This window comes from Erythrolamprus reginae, chromosome 2 (genome assembly GCF_031021105.1).
Source record: "Erythrolamprus reginae isolate rEryReg1 chromosome 2, rEryReg1.hap1, whole genome shotgun sequence".
NCBI lineage: Eukaryota > Metazoa > Chordata > Lepidosauria > Squamata > Dipsadidae > Erythrolamprus > Erythrolamprus reginae.
Genome location: NC_091951.1, coordinates 110,413,899 through 110,426,532, shown reverse-complemented (window position 1 = coordinate 110,426,532; position 12,634 = coordinate 110,413,899). Strand labels below are relative to the sequence as shown.

Sequence of the window (12,634 nt, the reverse complement as noted above, 5' to 3'; positions counted from 1 at the left end):
TTTACTGAAGACTAATAATCATTCTCCTGATAATATGGTTGAAGCTCATGGAACGTATTACCTTTAGATCTATATTTATCAATATTGTAGCATCTATCTGACAATGAATGATCTCAAAAAGATAACCAGTCTGGGCCTAATTGCCACAGAAGACCATCAGCAAATATCAGGAAGAACATCTGCAAGAATACATGATGTTGTGTCCAGGGGACAGTTAGGCCTTGTACCCGCCCCACATTCCGTGGGCGGGAAAATACTGCAAGGTGATTGGTTGGCTCAGCCTGGCAGCCCGGCATATATATAGCTGCCAGGCACGGCCATGTTTTGTCTTGTTCTGTTCTGTAAACTGTTATCTCCGTTAAATAAAGAATCGTTCTTATTTCAAGACTGCAGTCCTTCATTCCGCTAAGGATTTAACACATGATCAATTACATCTACAGTCTATCATGAAAATGACATAAACATAAGAGTAACCATTTTCTGAATTATGTACAAGGTAATTGTTGTGATTCCGTCTGAGGCCCCTCAGGGAACGGCTGATCCTCTGCCGGCTTCCTGCTCAGAGGGGGAGGGTGAGGAACAGGAGGTTCAGGCAGACGGGGAGGAGGAATCTCAGGCTGAGGGAGAGGGAGGACAGCCAGAGTCCCATGAGAGGGAGCTCTCCCCAGCAAGCAGCCTGGATTCCTTAGATGAAAATGCACAAGCAATAATCGATCTCCGGCAGAGAAGAGCAACACAACGAAGGGGACAATTAGCCAGGTACTTTCAGCACTAAAGAGGCAACAGCTGGGTTTGGGTGTGGTGCTCTCTGGAAAGGCTGAAAAGGCAGACCCACCCTTCCTGGCTTGTGGAGTATTATCTTTGGGAGTCCTGGGACCTGGCTGTGATCTTTGGCGTCTTGGAATTCTGGTTTGTGACTTTGAATACTGAAACCTTGGGGGGAAAAGGTGTGGGTCTTATTCTCTACAGTGGTGGGTGTGCCAGCAAGAAGTCTGCTGTATTGTCTGGCCATCAGGACTCTGCTGTGAAGTCTCATAGCCTGCCTGTTGGGAAGAACAGGTTTTTCTCTGTGTTTATTTTTCAAACTATAAAGTGCTTTTGCTTTTACCAGCGTGTCTGGCTGCTTTTTCCAGTTGGTGTTGAAGTCTGGGGGCACCCAGACAGAACAGTAATGAACAGCCCTAATGGACATATTGATATAGAATAATCAGGTGATAATAGAATAAGTGTGTGTATACAAACATACATATATGCCAGTGCATTCATGCACAACATTCATCCTGCAGAATTACAAATCTCACCACTCGGCACAAATAAAACTAAGAATGGGGTTTCAGTTAACAATAAAGAGATAAGTCTTTTTCCTTTGCATTATATATTCCAGTCAAACAAATGTGCAGGTAATGGATTCTCCTTTAGTGAATATGTGTTTTTGGATTATTCTGCCAAACAAAAGCTAACAACTATAGGTAACTGGCAATAAAAGGATGCTGAGTTTCATGCTTAGTTAATTTGAGGTTTATATAAATGGATGTGGTCTGGCCCCTTGCCTGGAAGGGACAACACTAAAATGAAGCAGGCAGATATATAACAAGATGTTCAATAAGGTCCTTGAACATTGAACACTATCATTCCCCCCCCCCCCATTTCCAAGACAGAATTACAAGGTCACCTTCTGTTAATGAGGAGCAGCTACAAATAACACTGTCCTGTTCAACTGAACAGCATCCAAACACAATTTTAAATTACTATTTCCATCTCAGTAATGCTTCTTGCTGGTTGGTTAAATACCTGTTACTAAGTCATACTTTTTCAGAAGGAAGTATTGCCTGCCTGTTATTGCTTCCAGAGGGTCTGGGATAGATGAGAAGCATGGAGTCACATCTAGCTCCCAACCACTGTAGTCAGTGATGAGGTTTGTTGTGGTTCAGCAACAGCTGGAGAGCTGTATTGGACAGGTTCAGTATCTGGGTACACTTTTGCAGAGATATGCACAACTCCCAAGCTCTCCTTGGAGTGCTTTTGTATTAATGTTGATTGGCTTTTCAGCTGTGGTCCTCCATAGAGAACTTTAACTTACCAATGTATCTAACGCTGAAAGTGTTCAATTCTAGCTTTGCTATTACTCCCAATTGTGATTATTTCTTTATTTCAAGGTGTTCAGCACTGGAATGTCCTAGAGAACACTAACAATTTCTCAATATTGTCACTCCTGATGTCTGATTTGTGCCCACCAATTCTTTTTTTTTTAAAGATTGGACAATTTGTTCAGTTAAACAACAATGGAGCACTGTTGACAGGTGATGCCAAATACCATAATATAGATGTAGAGATTTAATTTCTATGAGTTTTTATGAGATCTGCAAATAAATATGATTCCTATCCTTTGGTATTTTCCTGTGGGTTGTTTTAGGTTCTGGGGGGTAGGGTTACCCTCTTCAAACAGCCTTAAAATTAAAACCTTCTCAAAATCGTAAAATATCTATTGAAATGGAGACCTAATATATTTTGTTCAAAACAAAACAAAACAAAAAGAATAAAAATACAGGGATAGTTATATAGAAGGTAATATTCTCTGTTTCTTTTTCTTCCCTTTATTTCAAGTGCTTCTGTACTACTTTATTTGTACTTTATTTCATGTAGAAAGGAATGGGATGGGATGGGATGTGATGGGATAGAATAGAATAGAATAGAATAGAATAGAATAGTTGGAATATCTTAGGGGTCTTGTAGTCCAACCCCCTGCTTAAGCAGGAAAACTTACATTATTTCTGACAAATGGGTATCCAAATTGTTCTTTAAAACTTCCAGTGCAGGAGCATTCATAGTTTCTGGAAGCAAGTTGCTCCACTGAATACAGTGGGGAAAAGCAATTTTGTTATCTTAAATCTGTGATTTTCAACTAACTTTTGAGCTCTGGATCCAAAAATAACCACAGTTTTTGTCTATCACGTCAAGTTTTTAAGCTACAGGATACCCTTAAAAGTCATACAAATTGTGCATATAAAGGAAAGGAAAAACCTACCAAATATACTGTTTACACAGAATAATTTTATTCATACAAAGGCTATAATAGTTACTGCAAGTTAAATTGTGTTCATACAAATAATTGCGGTTTTTTGAATGGTAATTATGCATATTAAGGTAAAAACATTCGCTTATAGCTTTTTCTGGAGTGTTCAATCTGTGGACATTCTCGCTTGATGCTCCAACAATTGTCAGCCATCATATGTACATCCCATCTACCTTGATACTATGCCTCCATGACCTTCAAATCTTGGTGGAATCGCTTACCCTGCTCACCACTGACTGCATCAAGATTTTTGGGAAGTTAGCAAGATGGCTATGCACAAAATGCAATTTGATGCTCATATTGCCTAATTAACTATATTACATACACTGCTCAAAAAAAGTAAAGAGAACACTTAAACAACACAATATAACTCCAAGTAAGTCAAACTTCTGTGAAATCAAACTGTCCACTTAGGAAGCAACACTGATTGACGATCAATCTCACATGCTGTTGTGCACATTCAACTTTGTACAGAACAAAGTATTTAATGAGAATATCTCATTCATTCAGATCTAGGATGAGTGTTCCCTCTTTTTTTAAGCAGTATATATAAGGTGTAGAGAAAAAACTTGATGTGGTAGAAGAAAATTAACTACAGTTTTGAAACCATCATGTCTAATTAACTCTAAAAAGAGCTCAAGAATTTCTACAGAAATTGTGTTACAAATTGTTGCCCAGTGTTAATTGTTCTGTCAGGAAATTTCTCCTTAGTTCTATGTTGCTTCTCTCCTTGTTTAGTTTCCACCCATTGCTTCTTGTCCTACCCTCAAATGCTTTGGAGAACAACCTGACTCCCTCTTCTTTGTGGCAACCCCTGAAATACACACGAATTAAACTACAGTGTAAAGTACAGCATAAATGTACTTTCTATTGTAGTTTATTTCATGTATTTTATATGGTATTTTATTTCAAGTGCTTCTGTACTGCTTCAAACCTTCTGACTCTAAATGGTTTGCTTTATAATACTGTATAAAGCAGTATTACAATAATATAAAAAATGCCCAAAATATTATCCATGCCATAATCTATAACCGCTCTGAATAATCTTATTCACCAACTGTAACAAGCAGTTAATCACATTTGTATTGATAATGGCATCCTACATTCTGGGTACATTACTTCTCAGTCCATCAGCCTGAAGGCTCTTGAAAATTCTAACAGAATTTCTTTCCATACAGGATTCCAGAAAGAGGGGACTCTTGCAGAAAACGTTTTCTCAGAGTCTCTCCCATTCCATTCTACTTCTTGAAGAGGGCATGAAGTCTCAGCAAGCACTCTCACAATAAAGGGCTATGCATCATTTTGTTTCATTTGCAGTGGAAATATTTCAGTTATGCAACCAAGGCTATTATACTATTCTGTTCAGCCAACTGCTTCTATGCTTCTTTTAGAATCGTTCCTTACATAGGTCTATTTAGAAGACTGTTCAAAGGTGAGCAAGTTAACAATTCCAATTGAATTCATCTTATGAACTAGACCTTTTCATAATTGTGAATAGAGACTCCACTGAAATGTCTCCAATATAATATAAATAACAATTCCCCTGCTTATATTTATTATATATTTGGCTTTAGTTTGTAAATTATTGAAGTTAGTATGGAACTTGGGAGTATTAACTAATCTAAATCCTCTTTTTCCAACCTAATTTCCTTTCGATGATTGGATTGCAACTCCTAGCATCACAAAACTTGATCAGCTATGACAGTGGATGATGGGAGTTATGTCCTTAATTTTCTCAAAAGCCATGGAGCTACCTACAATGGCAAGGATTTAGTCTGTTTTGATTTTTCTTTTTGTTTAACCAATTCAGGAGATTATTTTTTCCTGCTGGCATTTAGCTTTGATTTTGTCCGAATTTTTCTCTATGAATTAATTTTTTCCAAATAGACAGAAAATACATAAGACCAGAAATGAGGGCAAAGTATAGTTTTAAAAATATTTCACATAACAGTGTTACAGAAATATATTATCCAGTCTCACAAATTTTGTTAAAGCCCATTAAGTGTGAGCAAAAACAGATCATCCTTAATATTAATACAGGTGCAAAGCCTATAATTCAGAAATATAGTGTTTACACTGGAGTTGGACTATTTCCCTTTTGTAGTCCTTTAGGGATCAAAGAATTTTTGAGAACTCTGCTGGCATCAGATTGTCTCTCAATAAGCAAATTTCTGTCCTCAGTCAAATCATTCAGTTGCATTTCAAACATTATTTGCAATTCATTTGCCTAGTTCAGCATCCAGCCAGCCAGAATAGGCCAGGCCACACACCCAAAATAAGATTCTCCACACCACTGCATAGCATTCCTATAGCAGGTTCTGAAAAATTCAGAAATTCAGAAAAAAAATCAAATATTTTTACTGCCGGTTCTCTGGGCATGCCTTGGTGGACATGGTAGGGGAAGGCTACTGTAAAATCCCCATTCCCTTCCCCCCCCCCCACTCCAGGGGAAGGATACTGTAAAATCTTCATTCCACCAGCATTTCAGGGGAAGGTTACTGCAAAATCCCCATTTCCTCCTGATCAGCTGGGACTCGGGAGGTAGAGAATAGATGGAGGCGGGGACGGTCAAAGGTGTTATTTCCCATTTCTCCAAACTACTTAAAAGTTCTGCTAGAACTGGTCAGAACCTGCTGAATCTTATCTCTTGTGAATATGGCATTAAAAAAAGTAACTAAAAGAAATTAATACTAATGTTAAAAAGGAAATACTTGGAAAACAACATGCAGAAAACATATTTCTAAACACAGAAAATAATTAATTAGTTCTTAAAAGAAACTTGCCACTAAGGAAAAGGATGGCATTCTTCAAACCATCACTGGCTCCCAAGCAATGATTTGCCCCATGTATATATTTCAGGATTTGTCATTATCTAACTACGTAGCTGGCGTGTACTGCAAATATTTGCTACATCAAGTGTAATGTGATTTCAATCAGAGAAGATTTTGTATCTTTAAGATATTTTCTTTCTGATACTTTTTAGCATGCAAGATGCCATTCTTACAAAGCTAGCTACATAATACTGATGGTACACAAAGCATCTCAAAAAGTATAAATTATTCATATTCAGGTAACCCACTTTCCCCCATTCTCACACCCAGATCCACTGCTTCTGAATTCCCAGTCTTTGTCATCAAAACTTTTGGATGACATTGTTTTAGAGATAGCTATAATAGAATATATATTTACTTGAATCAGTAGGTCCTAAAATTAACTTGGTCCAGAATAGTTAAGCTGTTGTCTTCCAGATGTTTGGGTTATTCCCATCAGCCCCCAGTATATATATAATGACAAATGGTTGTGGAAGTTGTGCACAAAACATCTAATGCATGGATGTCAAACTCGCAACATCATGTTGTCATCATGCAGAGATGGCTTCCTCCATGTTTGCATGCACAGAAACTGGTTTTTTTATACTCTGCATGCACACACATGCACGCCCAGCACATAAAGGAGTGGCAACAAAGAAAACAAGAACCAACCCCTGTCATCACGTGATGTATCGTGACTTTTTTCCCCTTAGGTAAACAAGGGCTGAGAGTGGCCAGTACTTGACGCATCCATCCCACAGGCCACAAGTTTTAAATCCCTGATCTAATGAGTGCTAGGTTGTCTACTGATGGGGTTTATTTTGTTTACATCACAGAGAGAGAGAGAGAGAGAGAGAGAGAGATGATTTTGCAATTAATTTGCCTCAGTACATATCCATTCTTACAATTTGCAAATCTAACACTGTAGTGTAATATGCTTCATGCTTTTGAAATAAAGAACTGCATTAAATTGATACCTCCAAACAAATCTTGCGTAGTATCCCATAAATCCAATTATTGCTATATTGCTCCATGTTGCTTTGCAAAAATGTGACTTTGTTCCATCCTAGCTAAACATCTAATTTTAAAGTGAATATGCATTTCAAAAATACTCATTATCTATCTATCTAACCCCAAGTTAGAAGTCTCCATAATGATAATAAGCATTTGTTCCATTAAAAAATATTTGAAAAGATATCCGCCTGCATTTTCAAAGTAGCAATCTTCAAATTTCATGCAAAATATATCTATGATGGGTGGAGGGGATAAGAGAACAAACCCTAAAAGAAACAAGAAACCCCTGAATAAACATTCAAATAGGACCCAACAAGTATCCTTTTTACATTAATATGCATTAGGAAGGAGGGGGTTAGAAAATATAAATTCAAGATTACACCCTTAGTGCTGAAAAAAAAATCCATTCTGTTCTTTCACATTAACTCACTCGTACACGCATATTTGCAACAAGCTTATCTTCAGCCATTCTGTTCAACTTTTTTAATTGACTCAGTTTCCTCCAAAGCCATGTCCTACTTAACAGCAGTGGTGAGAGCATTGCTGACCATTTAGATGCTGAAGGAAGCCTGACATATGATCTCCTGCCCACAGGGAGATGATACCCTCCGTCAGCAGTTTCATGTAAAGCCTGCTGCTTAATGGTTGATAACTCTCACCCAGATTAGTATTTAATCAAAAACAAATGAGTTATGGAATAAATGTTTGAATCTACACCTACCCACACATTGGATGCTATGGGGAAAAAAATCACATATGAAAGCACAGTGCAGGCGGGGGGAAGCCTGCTAATTGATTAAGTTAACTGGGAAAGAATGCTATATTTGACTATCTTTCTCTGCTGAAATAATGTTGTGTCAAGTCAAACACTGCCTGCCAGTCTGGTTACAAAGCTGCTTACCTTCCTTCTACCTACTCAGGGTAGGTCTTACAAGATCAGTTGAAATAGGAACCTACTCCCAATGGCACTGTTCTGTCGGGCTTTCTGGTAGAAGCCTCCCGAAAATTCACAGGTACAAATTTCAGACACACACACGTTGGAAAATTCAAAACAATGTCCTTTATCACAAAATTCAAAAGAAACAAAGCACCCTTTTTGTATTGCAAAGAGCACTCTTCCCCAAAACAACCTTGTAGGCTGTACAAGTCCCTTAATCAGTCCTTAAGTACTTAGCTAGTAGCTGTGAAGAAACGTCACATCCCTCCTTCTTCCCACAAAGTGAAACACACACACACTTTACTCTGCTTTGGTGTCAAAGGTGTGAAAAATCCACAAACAAATTCAGAAACAGCGAGGCACGATCCTGAAGAACTGCGATCAGATAATCTTCCACAACGGCCAAACTAGCACGCTGCTATTTATAGCAGCAGCTCTAATTACTGGAGCCTCACCCAAACACAGGTGGCCTCTCTTATCTCCTGTAATATTTCCTCAATTGGTCTCTTCGATGCATAAGTCTGCGCCTGCATGGGTCTAACACTTCGTCATCTGAATCGACCGAAGATAATGGTGATTGGCTTCCTGGGCTGTGTGCCAAGCCCCCCTCTTCCAAGTCACCCCCACCTTCTTCTTTGTCTGAGGAAACTGCACTCCCTGACTCTCTGGCAACAAAACAGGCCTAGGACATGTTGATGTTTCCCCTGCCTCCACCTCCACATTCCCTGGGGCAGGAGCTGGGCCAGAGCCAACCACAACAGGCACTAGCAGGTGCAGTGTTTCAGGGGTGGGTTCCAACTTACCTCCTCACTGCCAGTATGCTTCCTCCTGTGCCATGTGGCCACGCACATGCGCAGTGCTGAAAAAATATAAAAAATCCACAGAAAAGCCAAAAATAAGATGGCACCACATGTACAGTGTAGGAAACGCCCCTGGATATATTTTTTTTAAAGATGGCGGTGCCCACGGACTGGCACCAACTGAACCAGCTCCGTGACATCATCGTGATGTCACCAGCAGTTTGCTATTGGTTCAAGTCAGAGGTCTTCAAACTTGGCAACTTTAAGACTTGTGGACTTCAACTCCCATAATTCTCCAGCCAGCTATGCTGGAGTTATGCTGGCTGGAGACTTCTGGGAGTTGAAGTCCACAAGTCTTAAAGGTGTCCAGTTTGGGGATCCCTCCCTGGTTCAAGTGATTCATCCTGAACCAGGAGGAACCCACCTCTGCAGTGGTTAAAGAATTAAACTAGTGCCAAGGCAATATCGGTTTTCTCACTTGAGAAGATGACAGGATATTTTTGAGTCAGTCATTATCTCTCAGACCAACAACTGAGTTCTTTCTGAAGCTAAACTGAAGCAGGAACCGAGATGTAAGGTAAGATGGGACAAACTCTCATAAATTATGTAAAGGCTTCTCCTGTCCAGTCATAGCCGCCCCGAGTCTTCGGAGAGGGGCGGCATACAAATCTAAATAATAAATAATAAATAAATAAATGTCCAACTCTAGGAAGCGGTGCTTATCTCCACTTCATAGCCAGTGCTGTCCAAAGACATTTCTATGGTCATGTAGCTAATATGGCTATTAGGTAGCTAATATATACGGCAAGACACCCAGAACACTGTTACCTTCCCCTGAAGTGGAACCTGTTTATTTACTTGCATTTGTATGCTTTCAAACTTCCAGGTAAGTAGGAGCTGGGACAAATAATGGGAGATACCCTGACGCACATTGCTGAAGTCTCAAGCCCAGACTGTCAACTTTCCAGATGACAAATTCAGTGTCTTTAACTGCTGGGTCATTGTGCCTCTTATATAATATAAAACTGATGCTTACCACCCAGAGTCCGGTATCATGCAAGTCTCTTCAAGCTGTCAAAGTTTATCATGGTAGTAATTTTAAACAGTGTATGTCAGAAAGAAAACAGATAAGGACAATTCAGGTGCTGGCATGACCTCCAAATCACCCAGGTCATCGTTGTCCCAAAGTTGTTTTTTTCAAGAGGCAATTGCACTTTCTTGTTTTTCTTTGAAGACATTTTGCTTCTCATCCAAGAAGCTTCTTCAGTTCTAACTGGATGGTGAAAAATGGAAGGATTTATATTCCTTGCGGAAAGCTGGTCATTTGCATTCTTTTAGATAATCATTGAGGCCATTTATCTGTGTCATCAGGGCCACCTGAGTAGTGCAAATGAGTGTGGAGCCTTCTTGGAACTGCTGAAAGGACTGTGTTGTAGACTGTATTGTAGACTGGAGATAGATGATGCCATATCTCCCCCTCCTTCCTTCCTTCCTTCCTTCCTTCCTTCCTTCCTTCATTCATTCATTCATTCATTCATTCATTAGACTTGTATGCCGCCCCTCTCCAAAGACTCAGGGTGGCTGTTGAGTGAGGACTGTTCAATTTTCACATAGATGACCTCTTTGACCACTCTTTCAAACTAGCAATCCTCTCTGTCTAAATTATGGACTTTCTGTCTTCAAAAGAATGGTCGTTGTCTTTTAAATGAAGATGGACTGCTGAATCTTGTCCTGATGGGTTTTTTCCTCCCATGTTGTGCCATGTGATTATGAAGTGGCTGTTTCGTTTCCCCAATGTACAATGTCTCATTGCATTCTATTGCATATACCATGTTGCTCAGTTTGTGTCTGGGCATTTTATTCTTGGGGTAGATAAGCTTCTGCCTTGGGTTTAAAGTGTCTACATACGTTGTGTTGGCTGAAGATCCTCCTGAGTTTTTCAGATATCCCTGCAACATATGGACCTACATAAGTTACTCTATAGCAGTGTTTCCCAACCTTGGCAACTTGAAGATATTTGGACTTGAACTCCCAGAATTCCCCAGCCATTGAATGCTGACTGGGGAATTCTGGGTGTTGAAGTCCAGATATCTCCAAGTTGCCAAGGTTGGGAAACACTGCTCTATAGCATGGGGAAGGTTAATTGAAAGACTATATTTTATTGCTTGCATCAATGTGTTCCATTGGGGCAAGCAGAAATGGCATGGCGCAGGTCATATCTATGAAGGAGTGTTATCTGGCAGAAGAGAACTTCTTCTGCCATGAGGCTCCCTTTGGACAATATACCCCTGGAATGTAGATTGGCCCTGATCCTGCCAGCCTTGAAAATATGGCTCTGTTACATGCTTGGAGACCAGCAGTGATGAGGAACTGTAACAAGGTCTTTGTGGAGCTTGAGGCAAGGATGGACTTTGGCTGTTCACTGTGATTATTTTTGTCTTTTAAGCAGTTACTGAGGATTTACAAGTTTGTAAATTGGTTTTTAACTTTTTTTATTGGGCTTTGTTTTTAACTGTTGCAAGTCATGCAGAGACACTTAAGTTTGTTTGTTTGTTTGTTTATTTTTGGATTGGATTGGATTGGATTGGATTGCCGCCCCTCTCCGAAGGCTCGGGGCGGCTCACAACAGCAATAAAAACAATATAACAGTGGAACAAATCTAATATTAAAAACATATAAAACCCTATCATTACAGTACTTAAAAACCAAACAGCAACATTCATACCAAATATAAAACAAAGTATAAAAAATAGCCTTGGGGAAAAGTTAGAATGAAGGCCATACCAATTGAATAAATAAATAATCAAATCAAATTAAATTTAGTTCTCCTCATACCTGAGCCCTCACTGTTACTAGTTTTCTGACAGAATTGGCCTTGGCCTGGAAAAAAATTGAACCCCACTGTCGGAGAATAATTATATCTTTTTTTAAAAAAATGAATATAGACACTAATCTTAGCATTCTTTCATCATCGGGCAACCGCTAAAGTGCTTTGACATAAGGCAGTAGTTAACACGGAAGAGATCTTAAAAGGGCATGTCATTCCGTCACATGCATACTTTTTGTTTTCTCCTGATAGTTTTTCAAAACCCTTTTATCGCCAAAGCTCCTGTGACAGAATTGCAGGCCATATCAAACCGACTCCTTTAAAGAATAAGGGAAAATGACTATGTTATGGGTCCTTTGAGGATACCTTATTCTTTTCCACTGGAAGGCCCACTTGCTGCTTTATTGTAGCCTGCTTTGTCTGATATGTTTGGAAGATGAGGGGACAAAAAGCAGCTCAGACAAATCAGGCCCTTTGGGAGGGATAAAACTGGCAGCAGCTGCCTCTGATCTCAAAGCCAGACCTCGCCATGTGGGTACCTTGAAACCCTCACACTGATTCAAACAGCAGCAGCAGCAGCAACTCTATAGAATGACAGCACCACAGCCCTTAATCTATCTGCTCAAACCTGAACCCCTTCTTGGCTACCTGGAATGGATGGCAGAGGCTGCTGTCTGCCAATTGATTTTGGAAGTAATGAGGAAAATCATTTAAAGACAGGAGGTAAAGGAGATTTTTTTTAAAAAAAGGAAAACTAAATAAATCTAGTTTACTTCCACACTATTTCTTTTTCCATATCTTGTCACGCATCCAACCATCACTTCATACATTGCTTTAAATTTTCATTTCTCTCTTTTTAAGGATCAATCATCCACTCCATCTAACTAAGACTTTTTTCCGTCTTTTGTCTTCCTCTTCTTGCCCCTCTTCTTTTGTATGGTTTTTTAAAATTTTGTAATTCAATCCTCATTTGTTCTTGCTGTAGGATCAATCCACCTCAATGTCCTTCTTTCATATTAATCTTTCACATGAGTAGAGGTAGTCTTTGACTTATGACCAGAATTGAACCCAAAATTTCTGCAGCTAAGCGAAACATTTGTAAAGCAGCTTTGTCCCATTTTATGACCTTTCCTGCTACAGTTGTTAAGTGAATCAGTGCAATTTGTTAATTGG

The 12,634-nt window shown here is 39.3% G+C and overlaps 1 protein-coding gene across 2 annotated transcripts in view; it reads right to left on the bottom strand.

Annotated features, from left to right (window-relative positions):
• ADAMTS2 (ADAM metallopeptidase with thrombospondin type 1 motif 2) overlaps positions 1–12,634 on the bottom strand; it is a 314,797-nt gene that overhangs the window by 268,631 nt on the left and 33,532 nt on the right. The window lies entirely within an intron of this gene.